The sequence below is a fragment of the Rhododendron vialii genome, chromosome 11a (assembly GCF_030253575.1).
Source record: "Rhododendron vialii isolate Sample 1 chromosome 11a, ASM3025357v1".
Taxonomy (NCBI): Eukaryota; Viridiplantae; Streptophyta; class Magnoliopsida; order Ericales; family Ericaceae; genus Rhododendron; species Rhododendron vialii.
Window position 1 is genome coordinate 29,520,230 of NC_080567.1, and position 6,302 is coordinate 29,526,531.

The following is a 6,302-nucleotide window of genomic DNA, read 5'->3' on the forward strand; positions in this document are numbered from 1 at the left end:
AGGCACTGTACTATTTACTACCAAGACACAAAAGAAACACACATCTCACAAAATTCTGTCAGCTTTCCTATTGGATGAGAAGCTGTCACAAGGATTGCTGAGGTGGAACACAAGTTGAGCTGGACTTGACCAAATCTGTTGAACCATTACCGCCTTAACTAAACCATGACTTCCTTAATAACAAATTGACGACCAAGTATAAAATATTAACGGAAGTCAAGGCAAACTAACACTGCAAAATTCCAAAACCCCTACTCAAGCCGCGGATCAAAAAAAAAAAAAAAAACCAAGCCCCGTTCGCCTCAAAAATTGCTTAGCAGATATTAATGAAGCACATGATACAATCCACTAGAGCAAAAATTAATGCATTCCGCCCCATTACGCTTAACTTTTATTACTTTTTAAGATTTTTTTGTAATAAACAAAAGGTATTCGTTGTTTTTGAATCAAAATTTTGTCAATTATTGATTCTTTGGACAAGAATTGGAAAAAAGAATTTCTTTTACTTTTATCCAAATATTTTTAGAAATATCTAATTTGAGGCAACCAAAGCCAACTTTTTAAACTTCTTTCACTTGCTAAAAATGGATTATCATCTGAAATATTTGGGTAAAAGTTTTTTTTTTCTTTTTTTCGATTCCTATCGTCGAACTCAATTTTTTTTTGGAATAACGACAGAACCTCCAAAAAAATCTTTGTGCTTAGTGGGTGTTTGGGAGCCTACTTTTAATTGGCTTTTCATTCTTAGAAGAGCAAACTATAAAACTTAAATGACTCAAAAGTTCAAAACTCGAATCAAGTCGTCGAATCATGAAAATAATCTTTCGACTAGAGTTTTTCAAATTTAGACCATGAATGGTTGAGGTAGAAAGTGATCCTTCCCCTCTATCTATACTGGTTAAGAATGGTGAAAATTTAACCACGGAGTTTGAGTTCAAGCCAATCATGATTGTGAATTATGAATAAATATGAAATTTCATCATCACTCATATGTTAGGAGGGAAAACATAGCCTTATATGGAAGACTTGCAGTTTTATTTGCTCGAAGACAAGGCATTGGAAAGCTTTGCTAGAAAAGATTAATTATGCATGCTTTGCTAGAAAGGATTGATTGCCACGTTATTTTTAACGCCTTGCAGTAGAAAATTGGACAAAGGATTAAATTGTAAGTCAGTTGGGTCAATTGATTTGTTTCCCCTTATTCGTTAGTTTTTGTTGCCTATAATGATCCTGGGAGGCATCAAATCCTACTGGAGGAGGTTAGAAGCAAATGGGAAATGGGATACCCCTCGACAAGGATTTTAGTTTAAGGGAAATTATCGACAGAGGCATGCCACCATATTGTTCCTGACGGTGGTTTTTGAGCCTTGAAGGTCTAATTGTACCAGTCGAAAAATGAAAAGATTGGTGTAAAATTTATCTAAAACTCTTCGAGAGTTGGGGGCATAAATGTTTACACCGTAAAAAGTTATCACCTATCGATATCGACAGAGGGGTACTAATAAAAAAAATACTATAAGAACAATAAGTGGTTTTAATCACCAATGTGGTTTCCGAAATGGCCTCCACAAAAGATCAATAAATTGTTAACCTAAGATTGAGTGTTCGAACACTCAATTTTAGATTATTAGATGGTTATTTTTTGTGGGGCTCATTTCGGATTCTACAAAGATGAATCAAACCGCTCATTTGTTTTAAAATATTTTTCATTAGTTCTTAAAAAAATTAGTTCAATCGAATACCGGTAGAGGCTTTTTTAGAATTCATATGGCCCCTACGAATTTTGAAAAAACCATAACAGATATCGGATTAAACTAATTTTTTATAAGAATCCATAATAAATATTTTAACAATAAATTGCGATTTGAATAATTTTTTTGAAACCGAAAATAAGCTCACAAAATTATCAATCATTATGCTCATTTATTGGATACCTATTATCTAATTTTCTGATTTCTTTCCAATCGACAGGGAATCGACGGAAAAATTGTATCGTGAGTTGCTGGAATGTGGAGTGTGGAAAGTAAAGTTTGGTTCCTTGCCGTTTTCAAGACTTCTTTGGAAACAATCAAGTGGATGAAATATGTAAGAAGATTAATAAAATGGACTTTATTAACCCTCAAAGTAGAAGAACAAACGATCAAGATGATCGAGTGGACAATTACAAGTTAAAACTACTCCTTGAAAAGAAAAGATAAAGGCCTGTTGGCGTTGTTTGTGTGTCCTTGAAACTGCTACTAACTTGTACTTAAATAGGCCTCCTTCAATTTGAATTTGAATCCTCCCTCCAATATGACAATTATTCCTTCATGTTATGCCTTTAAACCATTCCCAGGAGCAGTGAAGCAAATAACTTCCACATTGTGGAACTGCTCCATGACTAAGCAAAATTGCTCCATTAATCGTGGGGGTAACTGCATGCATCTTCTTTTAACACCTGTAAGTGAATTCATCAGAAGAAACAAGTCCAATAATGCTTAGTTGCATGTTAACGGAAATACACTACATATTGGCCAATAAACGGGCCAATCAACGGAAGGGTAACGCTTAAAACTTTGTCATAGTTTTATTTTACTTAATCGAGTTTCCTTAACTTAAACCCATAATATTAAGGTAAACCAGAGTCACCTTTCAATTTCCAATAATATCATTCTTTTTCATGCCATGTGTCACTCAATCAACGAGGATAAGAAAAATCACAGATATGGAGCAAACAATGCCCCCCTTATACATTTGGGTGAAGTGCTAACGTTGCCCAAGTGAATAATATAACTAATTTCAAATCGCCCCTCTGTCAATATCGATGGGTGATAACCTTTTACGGTGTAAACATTTGCCCCCCAACTCTCGAAGAGTTTTAGAGAAATTTTACACCAAACTTTTTCACTTTTTGACTGGTATAATAAAGCCTTAAAGGCTTAAAAACCTTTGTCGAGAATAATCATGGTGACAATTCAAGGCGTAAATACCACTGTTGAAAAGCCATGTGTTGGCTTATTAGATGTAATATTTCCTCTGTCGATAATTTTCCTTGAACTGTATTTTCCTACTAAAAGAACAGGAAATATAGAGGCGTGGCCTATTGGAACATATCAAAGGCAAAACTCTGTCGATTGTATATACTTTGCAAAGCCTTGAAGTCGACTGAAGAAATCGACGGAGAAATGACATTTTCTAGGAGGCTTGTTAAGAATGTTCCAAATCGACAGGACCATGACAAGTTCTCCTTAGCCAAGCAACCAATTTGTCCATGGCCAAATGTTGCCACGTATAAATGTCTTCCTTTTACCTTAGGCATTTGTCAAATTAACCTTCTGCCAACCAATCATGTGGTTTACTTAAGCCATTATTAATTTGTGGAAGGAATCAAAGGAAAAACATTTCCATTTTTAACCATCGTTGGCTTACAAAATAAACTCTAATCGAATACTTTCACGACTCGGTTTGCTTTTAGTTTCAATTTTCGAGCCACTGAAGTTTTATAATTGGCTCTTCTAAAAATGAATTGCCCCCCAAATTCATTGGCGGCAAAAAAGAAATTTAAACAGGTGCCAACTTGCGGTTACCGAATTGTTCAAACCACGGGCAATATTGAATTGAAATAGGCATCGATTGCCTTGTCAAAAATTTCTATCTATCATGTACAATATATATTGACCCAATTGGCAATAGATATCAATAGGCATATTAAAATAATACGTCTGTTTGAATCAGGCCTTTACATACAAGTCAGTAGTGATTGGTAGTTGCCTAATCAACATAGGCACCCAACTGCCTCAAAAAATTTCAACGGCCTCATCAAAATTTTCTGTCGAGGTAGATCTGGGTTATAATAGGGCCGTGATAATGTAGTAGTGGTTAGTCTATAGCAATGCAATTTTGTCGATGACCAACTAACATTGCTCCGAAGATTAGCCAACGAATTAATGGTTTTCTTCGCCCGAATAAATTATCAAACCTGGTAAGGCTTTTCAGTCAAATTATACTCGACTCCTTTCGAGGTTCAACACCAAAGCCATTTACTTAGCATAATTTGGCTTTCTAAAGATGAGTTTGCCCCCATGCAAACTCGATATCAATTGAGGCTATTTCTCATCATTTATGATTGGGCCAATAACTTCTTTTCATCCTTACTGAAATCTGGATGAAAGCTTCTCGTGTGTACGTAGATCCACAAATTATAAATGGCCTCTGTCCATTTCAAGGGCTTCCAGTTGTATTTGATCTTTTTCTCCTATCGAGATAGAACCCATTTTACCGTCTACGGAAAGACGAAATCCAAATATGACTGGGTTTTGTTGAATGCCACCTTTCAAAGGCTTCCAATGTGTTCTTGGAGGGGTTTCAACAGATAGACTTTTGTCTAACAAAACCATTACCAATGGCCAACAAATGGCCGGCAATAAATTGTTCAAGCCTCTCCTTTAAGGTTGAAATTTTCCATTAAACTGGCTTCCCATTCTGTCGATTATTTTTTTTTTTTTCTTTTTTCCAGAATGATCCCAAAGTTGGCCAACAAATGGCCGTTATTCCATTTCCACAAAATGTTCAAACCTTAAAGGCTTTCATTTTCACATTTAATTTATTTTTTTAATTTATTTTTATTAGTGATGGTGCGGATAAAACTGTGGTATTTTGCCCAAAAATTGTAGAAAAGCAATGAATATGTCTACGCCTCTTAACCAAAATTGGACATATTTTAACCAAAACCAATACGGATACCAATACAGATGACTTCTAAAAAATCCATACCTTTTACGAATATTTTTTTATCAATAATTGAACAAATAATTCTGGGATCCTTTTGGTTGATGTGTAGTGTGCCATAGGAGGCACATATTGACTTTGATTAGTACCAAATCCAGGTGGTACTTTGAAACCAATGGGAATGGTTTCATTTTGGTCATTACCACATTGACTTCCAACTCCATTACTTCCATTAGTATTTGGAATTGGTTGATAAAAATTCGTTGGCCTTGTTGGGCTAGGCCTAGGTTCAAAAGTTGGATTATTATACACCTGTGAAGAAGGTGCTTCAATAGCACGATTTGCATATCCACTGTTTTGCCCAGGGTTAACATTTACGTTAACTGGTACTTCCACAATTGGCTGATTTCGAGCTATTGCAGCGTTAAACATAGCCATCAATGTTTTGGCTGTTTCACTCTCTGGATCATTTAAAACCCTCGCAAATCGTTGAATCAAGTCAGACGATTCAATCTATGAGCCCTCCTTCTAGAACCAAAATTGTTATCTAATTTTTTGATTTCTTTCCAATCGACTGGGAATCGACGAAAAAATTGTATCGTGAATTGCTGGAATGTGGAGTGTGGAAAGTGGAGTTTGGTTCCTTACCGTTTTCAGGACTTCTTTGGAAACAAACAATGAAGTGGATGAAATATAGAAGAAGATTAACAAAATGGACTTTATTAACCCTCAAAGTAGAAGAACAAACGATCAAGATGATCGAGTGGACAATTACAAGTTAAAACTACTCCTAGAAAAGAAAAGATAAAGGCCTGTCGGCGTTGTTTGTGTGTCCTTGAAACTGCTACTAACTTGTACTTAAATAGGCCTCCTTCAATTTGAATTTGAATCCTCCCTCCAATATGGCAGTTATTCCTTCATGTTATGCCTTTGAACCATTCCCACGAGCAGTGAAGCAAAACATTGTGGAACTGCTCCATGACTAAACAAAACTGCTCCCTTAATCGTGGGGGTAACTGCATACATCTTCTTTTAACACCTGTAAGTAAATTCATCAGAAGAAACAAGTCCAATAATGCTTAGTTGCATGTTAACGGAACTACACCACATATGGGCCAATAAACGGGCCAATCGACGGAAGGGTGACGCTTAAAACTTTGTCATAGTTTTATTTTACTTAATCAAGTTTCCTTAACTTAAACGACATTCGATGTTTGTAGGGTGTTTGATCCAAATATCCTATTTTTGTGTATATATGTATATATCCCTAAAGAATGGCGTTGAAAAGAATTAGGAAGTCGAAGCATTTTTGTGCCAAAATTGAAAGCTAAAGGACCAAAAGTAATTTTCTGTCAAAGTCGAAGGGATATAAAAAGGATTTTCTCCTATTTTTAACTCAAGTTAATAAGGCGGGCATGGTTCACTTCATGTCTGTGATTTTAATTTCCTTGGTCAATCTGGGGGCGCGTGACACAAATGAAAAGGCATAATTGCCATATCAAAAGTAACGTCAATTTACCTAATAAAATAAGTTTAAGGTCACAGCTTAGTTGTTGGTTACAATAAAACAGTAATAAAGCTTTATAAAATTATTC